This window comes from Phalacrocorax carbo, chromosome 3, assembly GCF_963921805.1.
Source record: "Phalacrocorax carbo chromosome 3, bPhaCar2.1, whole genome shotgun sequence".
Classification (NCBI taxonomy): Eukaryota; Metazoa; Chordata; class Aves; order Suliformes; family Phalacrocoracidae; genus Phalacrocorax; species Phalacrocorax carbo.
Genome location: NC_087515.1, coordinates 94212669 through 94227850, shown reverse-complemented (window position 1 = coordinate 94227850; position 15182 = coordinate 94212669). Strand labels below are relative to the sequence as shown.

The 15182-nt window shown below is 41.2% G+C and overlaps 1 protein-coding gene across 3 annotated transcripts in view; it reads right to left on the bottom strand.

The window, feature by feature from the left end:
• The window catches only part of FILIP1 (filamin A interacting protein 1), a 109118-nt gene that overhangs the window by 66325 nt on the left and 27611 nt on the right, over nt 1-15182 (bottom strand). For 2 of the 3 annotated variants that reach the window (XM_064447786.1, XM_064447789.1), the window contains exon 2: nt 14187-14327. The exons of the other annotated variant lie outside the window; for it this stretch is intronic. The gene's annotated coding sequence lies outside the window, so the exon portion shown is untranslated. The remainder of the gene's footprint in view (nt 1-14186; nt 14328-15182) is intronic. 3 annotated transcript variants of the gene reach the window in all.

The following is a 15182-nucleotide window of genomic DNA, read 5'->3' as shown; positions in this document are numbered from 1 at the left end:
ATATCAAATTAAACCACTTGCCCTTATCTTCAAATCTTTTCACAGTTCTTCTGTTTCTTACCCATCAGCCCTTTTCAAGTTGTCATCCACACAACACATTCAACTAAAGTTAGCTTAATCTGCCTGTCTTTTGTCTTCTTCTATGAACATCTCTCTCCTTTCTTCCCCCCCGACTCTGCAGATTGGCCAGGGAGGTTCCTAAACCATAAAAACCCATTTAACCTGTACAGTCTGGTCCTGTGTCACTGACTAACAATGGCACAGAGGACAAGATGGGTTCATCAGTGTGTATTTCATTACTTATTGTTATTAAAAAGATGTGCATGAGATACTCAGACGTGTTTATATATGGACCCATATTGCTCTCCTGTCGCCTTGCTATCCTGTCACCTTCCTGTGTTATGTTGAAGTAGGTATTTGTAATTATTTTCTGTGTGTAACTGTAGAAGACCTTGATCGTTATTTGTAATCTACATATTTGTCATACGTGATACAAAGGCGATAGTGAATTTATGCATGGTTCAGGGCAAACTCAGATGTAAAAAGTAAGTTGGTCTCCTAAAAAAATAGATACTTTTCACCCTACTTGAAATTGCTTATATATCAGACAAGGGAAACCATCATGAGTCTATGTTGCCTTACTCCAACTGACTTTAGTATGTGGTCATATATTCTGGTACCTTAATTTTTTACTTAAGTCCAGTTTACCCAAGATTTGCACAGAGGAATATCTTGCTTTAGAACAACTACTATTTGAACTAACAGACTGAAGAAAGCTGAAGAAGGGTCTGTATGTCTGAAACTTGCCCAGTTTTTATATCAATAGATCTAATGAATAATATTCCACTGCTTCCAAATCTTCCCTCTCACTTAAATTAATCTCTGGATTTAGTTTGCAGCTTGTTCATTAGTAAAACAGATGCTTTTCAACATCGTTAACATCACAGACTTCTCTGATAAGGATCTCAGAGCAGCAGTTCACTAGTGATAGGGCAAAACCTAAAATTCATTGGCTAATCAGCCTGGCTAATATTACACTGGGCCTGCTATGTCTTGCTACTTACTTGACTCAGGCCAGTGTTATAAATCTCTTGCTCACATTAGCTTTGTGTTTTGGTAGTTTCACACTCAGCAGGAAGATTGTCTTTTCATTATCATTGGTTACTCATGTCTTAACTTCATTAATGCAGTGGAATTCATCCAGCAGCCTAAACGGGGAGAGAATTAGACCCAATGTTTTCGAGTGAAAGAGTTTCATGATGAGATTCTTTGCATTGTAGGTCTGCTCCTATCCAAACAATATGTGATACAGGTATACAATGGCCTTTAACTTCCTGAATGCTTATGCAGTGTGTTTTTCATCAAACAGTTTGGATTAAACACATGAATTACGCTTTCTAAAAACAGATCTCCATTATAAGCATGAACAATACCTGAGAACCTCAGGAAATCTTTTAGGTCTCAGGTTTGTAATGGAAAAATAAACATTGTACTATGTTTCCTCTCAGATAGGGCTTTTCAATTTGTTTAGCTTTAATGGGTTTTAAACTTTCCAACCATGCTTCCTCTCAGGAGAGAGCACTTGGGATTCAATCCGTCTCTATTTTCTGAGTGTTTCCTTCTGAGTCCCTGTGGGTCACAGCCTCCAGCCACTTTCAAGTCTAAACCAAACCTATTTTTCATGGCTTACAGTGAATGGCTTCATGGCTCTAGAACATCCAACATGTTTAAAGAATAAATATTGCAAGTCTGTCTTACATATGTTTTCCAGTGGAAAATAGATTATTACATTACAGTGTATTCTGCTTAGTAACATGCTGCATTAGTGATTTCTCCATAATAAGATGACTCAACTGTTAGACCTGAAGGTGCACAATTAATTTTAAATTTAGCTCATGACTAGTTGAGACACATCATCCACCTCAAGCATTGCATAATCAACCAGACTTCACGAAAGGTGGTGTGTCACCCTCTCACATCATAACTCAAAACAGCCACTTTGATCCATCCATCCCTGTGGGAGCTGAGATAACAATTCATGAAGCCATGTAAAGACTGAGCAGTTGAGAAATAAGGAATGCATATTTCAAGTGTGCTTTTACTTTGGATAAATCAATATAGGTCCACAAAGGACAGACGCAATTTATTTTTTCTAAAATTCGTTAACACAGCAGCAGAGCAGCTTAACCAACTGATCTAGAGTTTTGTATCAACTAGCTAATTAGAATATGATTGTCACTAAAGGAAGTCAAACTTGGCCTTTTTAAAGATTTCTTTAGCATTCGTAGATTTATTTTGCAGCACGTCTTACATCAGTGTAAGTGTGGCAGACAGTCTGTCACTCTCAGGGACATTGCATTTCTTTGTGTAAAAGCCTGCCAAAATCAGTGTAACGCTAACACCTACTCTGTCTTCAGTTACGATGTTGATACTTTTCCAACATGTTACCCAAATGCAAAGGTGTTGTGTGCTGAAGCCAGAGATGCAGGTGAACTCAGGCTTAAATGGTGACAGAAAGGGTCTAAGTTTTGGTATTCATACAGTAATTTCCAAGGACTTCAAGGGCCAAAATCAATGGCATGATCCAGCTGTTGTGCAGTGCTCTAGGAATACAGAGCAGCTGTAAGGATGACTGAGTTTTAATTAGAGCAGCGTGAAGTAGCCAGAGCATACCAGTGGTCTTGGCTGAAATACTGTGTGCTGGAAAGGAGTGCTTAGTATTATCATTTTGGACATCCATCTGTATTTCTGATGGCATCATGATAAAGAAGAAAACTTTCTGACCAGTTGCACGACATTATTTTGGGATGCAAATATCAAAATCCCAAAGCTTGGCCTGTTCCTTCACCAGGGTTTCAAAATTGATTCTGGGGACACTGCCAGTCTAGCACTGGTAACAAACGTCCTCCCGCTGTCCGCTCTGATTATGTCTCTATATCTCACAGCATTCCCGATCTGCTGAAGGGATTGTGTTTCCTGAAGAAATAGCTGGTATGATTTATAATGACTTTAGCATTTAATATTTAACTCTACTGGTTTTTTTCCACCCTTCGTCATATTGCATATTAAACCGGAAACCTTTCCTCCAGTCAGACAAGAAGCCTTTATATGACCAGTCACCTTGATTTCGACATTTATTGGCTACTCTTTTCAACATGTGCTCACAGCATTGGTACTTGGCATGGGAACTCTTCAGCCTCTCCTCTGTTTCACTCGTCTGTTAAGCTTTAAGCACAAAGGACAAATGCTATGATTATTTAGTTGATTCTGTATTGTTGTTATGGGCATGGGTCCTTTGGTTTTCACAAGTTAGCAGTCCACGCAAGATTTTATGAAATAACCTTTATGTTAGTTTTACTGACATCAGGAGGAAATCTGCAAGGAATTTGCTGAGTAGGATGTCAGGAGAGGACAGGCTGCATGCTGTTCCAAACCTTTCCCCCGTCCATAGCTATTTGTTCTCCCTATAGCTCTTGAAATGACAGGTTAGATTAGGCTCCGTTACTAGAGCTATTAGAATAAGTTAATGCAAAAGGGTTCTTTGAACTTAAGGTGTAGTCCCTCCTGCTAATTGGACATGCTGATTTTGGCTCTGTAGTGCGTTCCTTTAAAATTACAATAATAATAAACAATCAACAACAACTTTATAATAAAAATTGATTTACAGCCATGCTGTGGTTGTTGCCTTTGGCTATAAATTTGTAGTCTGGAGTTCAGTTGCAGATCTAACTGATCAAGTTATCACATCAAAGTGCTGGGTTTCTGACAGGCTAACAAAGTATTGTAGGGCCAATGCAATTGGGTTATTAGTGAGCCCAAACTAGAATTGTTTCTCAGCTGTGGCTTTGGGAACTGTATGAACAGGAACTGGATCTTCCAGAGGCCCCACTGCACCAGCATTTGGAGTCAGGCAAAGCTCTGTGCAGAAGCGCCTGTACACAGGGGAGATTGCTGAGAACCCAGGCACTGAGCAAGCCAAATGTCTGCCCAGTGATTACAGATCAATGTGTAGCACCAGCAGTGAAAAATAATTTAAATATACTCAAAATGGAGACTAGATCATACAAAACCTCCACCAGACCTGAAACACCCCATAAATGAGGAGGAGAGCTGGAAAATTTTTTAAACAGTATCAGTCTGTACCTGCAAGTAGCAGATACCAAGAAAAAAACACCAAACAAAAATACAGAAAAAGAAGACTCCTTCTCAGATGTCAGGAAGGGAGGGAGACAGAGACACCAGGCTGACCTTGTTGACATAGAAGTCCTCAGTAAGGACCAACCCAGATGGGGATGGATGGCTTTAGCCCCAAGGGATCTGGGTAGTCAGAACTAAGGCTACATGGCCTCAGTGGTGTGGCTTTCACAGGATAAACATGTAGAGATGCAACTGTTCACGCCACCTCAGAGACTGGTTAAAATTATCAGCTTTATTATTAGTTATTCCTTATTAGTAGTTATTCCAGGCTGTGTTTCTGGACTCTGCAAATGTTCTTTATATTGTTTTTCTGACTTGAAGAAATCACGCTACCAAGAGGTTATCATAGGACCAGGTAGGAACTGACGGCTGCATTGTGCAGGGGTGCGTGCTGAGCACTGCTGCCCAGCTGGACTTGGATGCTGCATGAAGCAGATGTGTCAGACTCCGGACTGTGAGATAGCGGAACAACACCGTGCCAAGGGACTGCAGACCTCATTCTTGGGTTTGCTTTTGCAAATGACTCCAGTGTTTGTTTCAGTCATGCTGGTCAGAGGAGAGTGCTAAACCAAATGACTAATACAATGAAGAAAGGAACAAATATCTACCCTTAGCAATTCTGGAGTTTCCTGAATTTCTGAACATTCACGCCTAGAGCACCAACCCATTGTGCTCGCTAACCCTCCCCCAGTCTCTTGCCCTCAGATGCATCATGACGTTTCTGCAAGAACAAACAAGAAAAGGTCTTTGTTCCTTCTGACAGTATTATACATTACCCGTGTGCTTTTGTGAGAGCATGTGTTAGCTGCTTGCCCTTGTTGTTGGAGTATTGGCATGGAGGTACAGATACTTTATGAACCAGGACAATTCTCTATTCAGTAAGCAGCTTGAATAACCAAGTCACAGGGCTGTAATTCTTATACAGACTAGGAGAGGACTCGTGGCTAGTCCAGCTACATAACACCACTACTGCCTTCATCCTTTCACCTGGTCTGCTTGCTGCACTGGAAAAGCATTTGTCATACAGGTGTTAGGAGGAGCAACGCCCAAGCCCTCATGCACTGAAGAAGAAATGTTCACGTCATCCTGTTGATGCTGCCTCTATAGCGGGGTTTGCACCACCTGCATTGGGAGTACTGCTATGTGGGCTCCCTCCTGCCCTGTAAACCCTTTGCCAGATGCAGCAGATTGGGCTGGTCCCTGGTCTGCACCCACTGCCTGTGCTGGAGCGAGGGGGGAGGCCATGGCATTGCACAGAGGAGCCTGTGCAGGAAGCGGATATTGTCCTGTGCCAGATGGATGTCACAGTGCCTCCCTCATTTTGTCATACTATACATGGAGTCTCTTCGGTGGAAGAAACTTGAGCCTTTTTAATTATGAGAAAGAAGGAAAATTTGTCCCTGTTAAGGGTATCTGACAAAAATTCAGTTACTGTTTTAGATGCAGGACACAGATTATTTTCTTCTATCAAGCCATCGCTATCTCATTATTCCCTAATCTATTTTGGTGAACAAGACTTTTCTTTTTATGCTGCTTGTAAATAATGTAGAAAAGTAGCGACTTATAGCAGACACACTTGTTGAGGTACACCATGAGAATCAGCAAAGCCTTTTTGCTTTATCAAAGATCTATTTTATAGCTTCTAGAACTGATTCTTATAACCATGGAACATAGTAGCACATGGATTATAATCACCAAGGATTATCTCAACAATAGTTCCTTTGCTTGAAAAAAGAAATGGGAGGAATAAGCATAAATGTATTCTGAAGAAGAAAAGAAAAAGATTTCTGAAAATTCCATACCCAGTTGCCGTCCTGAATAGGTATAATCTGTGTGAAAGCAGAAAAGGGTTTCACAAAACGAAACGAGGAAACCCAGTCATCACTAAGGCAGATTTACACCACTTTAACACCATTTTCTTAACTCCAAGATAAACTCTTCTCTGGCTAAATTATGGCACAGATTTACAAAGAGCAGAGTTTATGCTGGTATAATTCCATTAATTTTGTCATTTTCAGGAAAACTTGTGGTTTCAGCTGGAATACTTTTACTTGAGTAATGCACAGTGACCAACTAAAGAGTAACATAGACTTGTTTTACAAAGATTCATGTTTCCCAGGCTTCATCTGGAAAAACATCTTGGATGCATGAGGCATGAGGAATGATAAGCTATTAGATCATCATTCAGTCAAAAAAATAAACTTTTATATACCACTCTACCCGTGTTTTGATTACTGTGCTTCCCAGCTGCCAGAAAGTACAAACAGGAGTCAGAGAAGAGACAGCTCAAGTAGCTGACACCACTAGACAAACATGCCGCTAGGTCTGACGAGGGTTTAGATATTTATTCTCTGGAGTGGCTATGTGGCTGAAAGGGACTGGCCAGGAGCAAGGTAGGTGGCAACAGTGCTAACTGCCTGCAGTGCAGCCTTTCTAGCACGTCAGCTGAGCTGGGAGGCATGGGAGCAAGTTGGTTCCTATTCATCCCACTTCCAAGCCTGTTTCCAGCCCACTGGAGTGTCCTGTGCCCAGGACTACTCCTGATTTGAAGGCAATGAATGGAATCCTTGGAAGAAAGAAACACCTCTGCTTCCTGGGGCCGCGTACCTTGACCCCGCTGATGGAGCCTGTCTCGACACACTGCCACCCCTTGAGGGCTGGACGAGCACTGTGCCCTATCATGGTTCTTCACATACTGTTTTACAGCTTTCTGACCTTTTGAGTTATGCCATTTCAACTGAAAATCAAACTGTGAAGATAAAGCTAGCAATGTCACCATTAGTTTCAGTCCAAACCCACTAAACATTTGTTTTATTATCTGTTCCAGCCAGAACATGCCTGGAAAATGGTAGGAGAGGTGATGCAGATTAGCTGGCCTACCAGAGATTTTTCACTCCTGCAGATGGGTAATCTTTGGTGTTAGGTAAGCATTAGTCATTTCTTTTTGTTGACAGCACAGAACCAAGCTGATAACCTGCAAGATCAAATATACTGTGGACTTATGAACCATGCTATATCTCTCCTAAGTAGTTTCTAAAGACCACTGCTTCTATAACAATGCATTTTCTGCTTCCGAGATGGCAGGAAACTTTTGAAAGCAGCAATAAACAGGAGCAGGCTGATAACCATCACAGCTCTTGCCTCTGAGTTCCTTGTCCCTATCCTTAAAATGACCAACCAAAATACCTAAAACTAATACATCACTGAGAGAACACGACATGGAAAGTAAAGTCATTCGGTGGTCCTTGCAATCCAGCTTTAACCTAAGGAATGAACCCTGGGGCAAATAGGGAATGCAATTAGGAAACGAGGAACTTGTTATTAGCTTCCTGCAAAATCTATTTCAAATTCTCACTTCAAAATAATTTTTTATTTCAAAATTAACTTGGATTTTAGCAAGTGTGAGACAAGACAAAAAGCTAAATGTCCCAAAAGCACACTTCAAGCTTTGGGTTGAGGGAAGTATTTTGCTGTCTCTTGCTTTCCAGATGTGAATCGTGATTCCCATATTCTTTTCGGTGGCCATTATTTGCACAGCTCTGATTTTGCTGAAACCAGTAAACAACTATAGCTACATTTTACATTTGACTAATTTATCCTTCTTTTGTTTTCAAAAAATAACAAAAAATAATCACAGTGTAGATACCCTTACAGATTTTACAGCAAAGGGAAAAAAATTTATATAGAGGACCTGTATCTTCCACAAATATTGTCTCCAAGAGACAACAGTGTAAAAACACATCTGCAGCATCTCAAATTTCATCTGTCAACCAACGCAGGGAGCAAGTTCCAAATCTCTCTCTGTGACTCCTTTGTAGGAAGTTTCAGTCATTGATAGACACAGAGTACCAGCTTGCACATGAATGCCTGGTGAGAGGTGATTTTTAACCCCTTCCATTAGACTGAGCTGCCTTCCACCTCCCAGAAGGGTCCTTCTCTGTGAAGATTAACTGGTTTCAAAACAAGGAGTTAAAAATAGTCTCTGCTACCAGACCTGCCCTTGAGTTTCCCTATCAGTTTTAGTGGGTTTACAATAATATTTTTCCTGTTGGAAAAAAAATAAAAAGGAATTCTCTGGCTACATATACTGGTGATTAACCATGTCCAGGGCTGCTCTCTGACTGTGAGGCCAGCTGTCCTGGAAAATCCTTCAGGCTCTTAAGCCTGCTTAGCATCCATAACATGCTGGCTGCATCCACGCTGCCCACTGGGAATTGCTCCTAGCTGGTGCTGACTCCTGAAACCTGCTCTCAAACGGTTCAGGAGAGTGTTAAGTGGCCTGGCCAAAAGTCTGCTGGGGACCACTCCAAAGGTTTAATAAGAGTACAGACATTCACCTTCCAGTATCTGTGCTCATGCCCCGGCACTGTTTAATTTACAGCCTTTCCTTTCCACAGCCTGCTCCTTTACAAACAAAGGAAATGGAAAACTAATCAGCCATGCAAAAGGAAAGTGCAACTCACCATAAATACACAGTCTGCAGAGAGAAAATAAGCAGAGGGTGGTGGGAACACAAAAAGAATCCCTTTTTTTTTTTCCAAGTAAGTTAGGTCAAGGCATGCAGAAGTATGTTTCTTATTCTACAGGCGTATTTTTAAGTTGCTACTGAAGGAGGGACTGGAGATACAGCAGTTCAGCAGGGGTCGGGAAGAGACAGGGCAGCTGAAGCAGAGAGAGGGGTTGCACAACATCCCCACTTCACGCCAGGCTTCTACTGGCTTTTGCTGCACTCAGTGGCACAAACTTTGAGCTCTTGTGCTTTATGTCACTGATAAGAGGAGTAGGACTGTGAGGCTCCAGAGTGGCCCTTGCATTATTCAAAGCCCTGGCCTTCACTTGACATTACTATTTGTAAAGAGGTAAAAAGAAAGGAGAGTCTTACTTCATTGCTGGCAGTGCCAGCCCAGTGACTGTCATTATTTCCCAGTAATCCTTCAGGCTTTCCACTGACTTCAGAACTTGTGGCAAAGAGTAAAGAAGTAAATGTCAGCCTAACGAATTTAAATAATACCAATGCCTCACTCTCACAGGGAACAGCACAAAAACCTGCAGATACCTCACCTGGGCATTGAAAATGGCCTCATCCACTTTAATAGCTTTCATTTATAGAAACCATATTTACATGCCTCTTCTAAAGTCTTGGTTTCAAAATCCCTAGACAATTTCTTCACTTGAAAAGAATGAAGTTAAAGAGTTATCCTGCATCTACAGGTTGAGCTGGTTTTGATCTTTTCCTCAACAGCCTGTCAATGTTAATCTGCTCAAATCTTCACCTGGCTTTTTAGTTCAGAGCAAAAAGTCAGGCTAAGCTGAAAACACAGTATAGCTACTTTAAGTAGGGAAGGAAGAGAGAAGGAAGAAGCAAATAAATATCTCTGCATGGGTTTGGTCTTGCATTAACATAACTAAGAATATCTGCTGCCAGATTCAAGTTGCTTTAATGTCTGTGACTTCTTAAAATCCAGTTTCAACAGGGATAAAATCTAAGTGAATTGTATTTGCCTTGTTGCAGCTACCTGAACACCATACCTTATTTTTTAAAAAAGGTTGAGTTTTCTTTATTTCCACTAGGATAGAGTAAAAAATTCTTAGCTGCTTTTCTTAGAAAGTAATTTCAGTTCAGAGCCATGGAAAGATATCAAAAAGAGCTCCTACAAATTGAGTGGGTGTTTTACAAGCCTACATGAAGATAAAATCATCTGCACTGGCACAAATTCACACTGTTCAGCTTTAAGTATCTCACTTGTGTGACTGAGCTAGGAGTTTAGGTTTCATCCATAATCTGCAGTGTCTTTGAAATGGAGCCTGAGCTCTCTGAGGCTATGTTAAGACTTCAGGTCTGTCCTTGTCATCAGCCATGCAGCTCCAGTGACCACTGCTGAAGCCCACCATGGCTCCTGTGTATCAGGGAAAGCATCCCCTGATTTTCTTTCCATGGAAAAAGGTGCTGGGCAGAGGGTGGTGTTTCTCCAGCCTCACTCTGAGAGGTCATGGCTGGGGGACACCACTGCATCCTGCCCCTGGGATGTGCTGGGAGGTCTCAGTTTTGCCCCTCTGAGCCACCACTGACCTCTCTAAAGAGGCTGTGCCCCTAATTTGGGCACATCACTAAGCTGACTGATAAACAGGTGCTGGGTCCATAAATGCATCCTCACAAAAGTCGATTTTGCTGTTGGGTGGGGAGGCAATAGCAGGTATTTGGCACCTCATTATCGACATCTGACACAGTGCCACACTTGGTGGCAAATGTTAGGACATTCCTGCAAGGCATCAGTACACAGACCACTGCCACAGGGACACTTCTGGCTGAGAGGAGCAGACAACCCAGTATTTCTAAAAAGTACTGAAAAGAGCACAAAGCTCACCCTTACTGAGCTACCTAACTGGGAAATTAGCTCATTTGACTCTCCAGCCACAACTCCTTGTGCTGAACTCTCTTTCTTGGGAGGGAAAGTGGGGGGAATTTGGCCATCACTGCCGAAAACAAGTAATTTAAGAAACAGCAATAAACAATAGATCTATGTTCGCTTTCTTTTAGTTAGAGCAAGTGAAACTAGAGACTCATTTTTAATAATATAAGTAAAGCTGAAAAATAATCAGAACATTTTCAAGTTCCTATTTCCTATGAGGAGGTGGATGACAGAAAAGCAATGTGGGTCTCAGTGTTGCTGAAAGGAATTGGTGGGTGTCTCTAAATATTAAGGCACCACTGGGTCTCTCAATACAAATTTAAAAGACTGATTTGACTTGTCACAATAATGCCAAAAAGTTTGGTCATCATCCAAAAAAAAGGGGAGAGGCATGTACAGGTGGTATATGATCGGCAAATCAGGTAAGAAAGCAGCATATAAACAGAGAAATTACTGTTTCTCTTTATTTAATGAAAAAAATGTCTGACCCAGCAGTTATGTAATGTCTCAGCATTACTTATTTGTTTGCTTAAATATTTTTCTGCTGCCTTCAAGGAAGTTTAGGTGACTGAGAAATTACTTTGCGCTGCTTCTCCTGTGCATGTGTGGTGGACCCACGGCCTTGGCAAGGACCCGCTGCGGTCGCTGTTGGCAGCTCTGCCACGTCCCGGCCCCGCAGGGAGCGAGCCGGACCCTGCGCTGCCCAGACAGCTGCTTCCTTAGGTGTAAATGCTAGTCATGGTCAAAAGCCTAATCTTTCCTCCTACCTCTGAATTGCTCAAAATGGTATCGTTATTGCTTTTCAGCTTCTCACCTGTGGTTTGGGAAAGGAAGATTAACCAGCTTTCCTGCCGTGAGGATGCAAATTCACCTCTTGCCATATTAAGGTGTTATACTTCATTATCTTAAGAAACAAGATGTAACAGAAAGTATTCTCATTCGCTTATTTCACAATTCACATGCTGTTTACTCCCAGTGAGAATAAACCTCCCTCGGGTTTCTATCCCTAGTGACAATGTCTAAGTGAGCTTTGAGTACCACCTCTTTCCTCTTAATATTCACTGCCACAGATGAGAGCTTTTCCTTATCTGTATTTGTCCACATGCACACTGCAGGAATTTCGGAGGTGAAAGAGTTTTTTTCAGACCTGCCCAGCTGAAAGTTAAAGGGCAGCTCTGCAGAGCACCCAGTAGCCGATTGGTAAGCACAGCTGTCCAGAAAAATAAGCTCAGACTAACCAGCTAAGCCTCCACTGTATATATACTGAGGATACTTCACAAGGCTTTCAGAAAAGTCACGACAAAGTCCTCATGTTGAATAAATATTTCCTTACTGAATTATTAAGGGTATTTTATATCTTTAAACCTGAAAGACTCTGCTAAACTAAATGTAATCTGAGGAATACATACATTTGTTTATTATTATAATATTTATCAACTAGGAAACTGAATTAAATTAATTGGTTCATGTTCATTTCTATTCAGTCACACTTTCAGCTTTTCTTTCATCAGCACAGTGGTTTAGGATTTGTATATTACTGTCTTAGAGAAGTCATTAAACTCAGTCAAAACCTGAAAAAACTATTTGCCTTCTTACTAATGTCTGTAGCTCTTTTAATCAAAGTTAATTCCAAAATCTGGTATCCTACTATATATTTTAAATTCATCCCATACAACATCGTTGATTGCATGCCAAACAAACAGCATAAATTAAAAAAAAAAAAATCAGTTGGCAGTTTGTTGGTCAATTCTAGGACTGCAAAACTGACCTGGTATGAAATGGCAGTATTTAGAGAATCTCTGTAAAGCTGGGAGTTTGCCACGTGCTTGACCAAAAGTAGCTGTCACACTTGCAAAAAAATCTTTATTATAATTGCACTTACTGATACAAATGTTATTACTTTTTGGTGTCAAGAAAAACCACAAGCCTGCACGGAGGAATGCTTGGCGGTACCGGTCAGCGTGGTAGTGTGGCTCGGCTGTAGCACCGGCCTTCCAGGCACTAGAAATCACCTGGCCATACCCCACAGAAAGCAGCAAGCACTGAATGTTGGACAAACCTCAGATTTGTTGAAACAAGCATGTGTTGAAAACAAAGGATTATAATTAGAGGGATAGGAAAGCCTCAAAAATAAGAATATTGTTAGAAGCCAGTGTTTAGCATTATGGCACAGACATCATGAACTGGTGTGCCAGCAGCAGGCTTAACTCCCCTGCCCTCTCCTCATGAAAAACTGATGCACAAATGATTTCTGCAGGTCGCCAAATATATGACATTATCTCTATTTAAGTAAGCAAGAACAAAGCTGGAGAGTTCTGTAGAAATACTTGTTGCTGACTGATCTCTTATACCTAGAAGATGCATTTCTAGAAAGGAAAAAACCCAGAATTGTTCTTTCCATTGTATCTTCAAAAAAGCTGAAAAGTTCAATGTTATTAGGCTTTCTGAAACCTCAGAGAAACTTTTCCAAATGCCTATAAAGGTGGAGGATTAAATAAATGTTTTGTTGAAGTAATGGAACAGTTATTGGACTTCATAACACATGCATATTTTTAAATTAAAAAGAAATTACTGTAGGTTTTTTAATTTGGTTTAAAAACGCCATAACTAGAAACCCATCATTAGCAGTTTCTACTCAGATCAATTTTGTGTCAGAGAAAAATAATGTTTTGTTTGTGTAACATTGTTAGGCAAAATAGTAACTATTCCAATTTAAGAAAGAAAATAACCTATTTATGCCAAGTTAATGGTAATTAGCATTATGAATGACAATTTAAGGAGGATTATAAGATGTATTGCAGGTTTCAACCAACTAAAAATAGAAAAGCTATACAAGCCATAAAAATTGCACAATGTACAACTTTCAGTTCCAGGAATATTGTGTTTGCAATCCTTGACTACAAATGGAGTTGCTTTCTGACTGTTGAGATAGATCTTCTGGGGCCATAATGAATATAGACAATCCCAAGCTTTCCAAACGAGTTAGACATTTTAAAATATGATACGATAATGGGCTTAAAGTTCTGAATTTTTTATAAAAATCAGTTAGTGATTGCCTTCCAGTTTTTTGGCTGGGTTCACAATTTCAAAGTATGTTCTCTGAGGCATTTTAAAACCAGAAATAAAGATTACTATATAACCAATGTGATACTAGTAATGGTGTTTCTAAAAGACAGGCAAAATTGCAGATGAATATTGTGAGACACGCAGTATGGTCATAAAAGTTAGCAGTGCCTGATGAAGAGTTCCTTATTATGCTAACTTGTTAACTCAGGATGCTTATTATTCACCGTTATGCTAAAAAATTTCAGGGAAAATAATGTGCATTCAGAAAGTCCTCGATAATCCTCAATAGTCCCTGAGGGCTTTGACAGTTCTGCAATTTAGATGAGCCTTTGAAAGACAAAGATGACATAAGTCATTTTGGTCACCTCCTGAGCTGACAGCTGCAGGAAGCTCAAGTGTTGCTTTCCAGCCGTGCTATTGCAACAGCATCTCCTGAATGTTATCAGTTTAGGAGTGCAGCTCCACCTGGAAGCTCCTACATGTCAGCCGGTCAGCCGTGGCATGGAGTAATACCTGTGTCGAGGGATGCTTCCAGAGCAGGGGCTTCGCTAGAATCTAGGTCCGGAGGGGGGAGGAGGGAGTTCAGGATGGAGGTGTCCCTCTGCCATCGCTCTGCTGCTCCCACCTGAGGCTGACTGGGGTCCCTGCTGCTCCCTAGAGAAAAGATAAGGCTCAGGGGCTGCATGTGAGGACAAAGTGAGAAGCAGCACGTTCTGCTTGCGCTGCCTGCCAGCCAGCAGGCCAGCTACAAAACACAGGCTTCCAGACTTAAAGTGGCTTGAAAATACTTATAGATTTTGATTTAGAGATTCCCATTGACTTTATCCATGTGTCTCTGAAGCCATGACAGAGCACAGCGACCTGAAGAATCCAGAATACACTAGGTGATGTGTTTGCAGGTATGATACAGAATACCAACCCAGGTGATAAAACCTCATACTCCTGCTGCCTCCAAAGAGCTGGTACCACAAATCACAGCTTTATGCTTGAATTTAGCAATCAAGACCAAGCACCCCCTCCATCCAAAATAAAGCAGCCATAACGAGGGAAGGAAATAGCTGGAAGGTAGTACGCTGGGTTCCTCATTGGCTAGATTAGGTCTGCAGAATATGTGCCATGCAGTGCAATGAAATGACAAAATGACAGGAAGGAAGTAATATGTCCAGCTTGGCCCATCTGTTAGTCACATTGCACACAGTCTTCAGACTTCTATCTGCTCAATGAGAATGCATGACTCCCTTGGCTGGCCAAGCTGGGCAGTCTGCAGCACACAAAGGAAACAAAGGAAGGCTGGGGACATGGTAACAACTCCAAATACCATGGACACCTAGCAGACATGGAGGGATCTGGCAGAATTGCTTCTGGAAAGCTGGGGATGTTGCAGGCCATATGGGGAACAGAGCCATAGCATTGGAGGGAGGCAAGGTCTCACGTCGATAAAAGCTCGCTCATGCATTTGATTAGTTTGCATAAATGAGCAGAATTTGAATCCACCTCGTGGATTCCCTG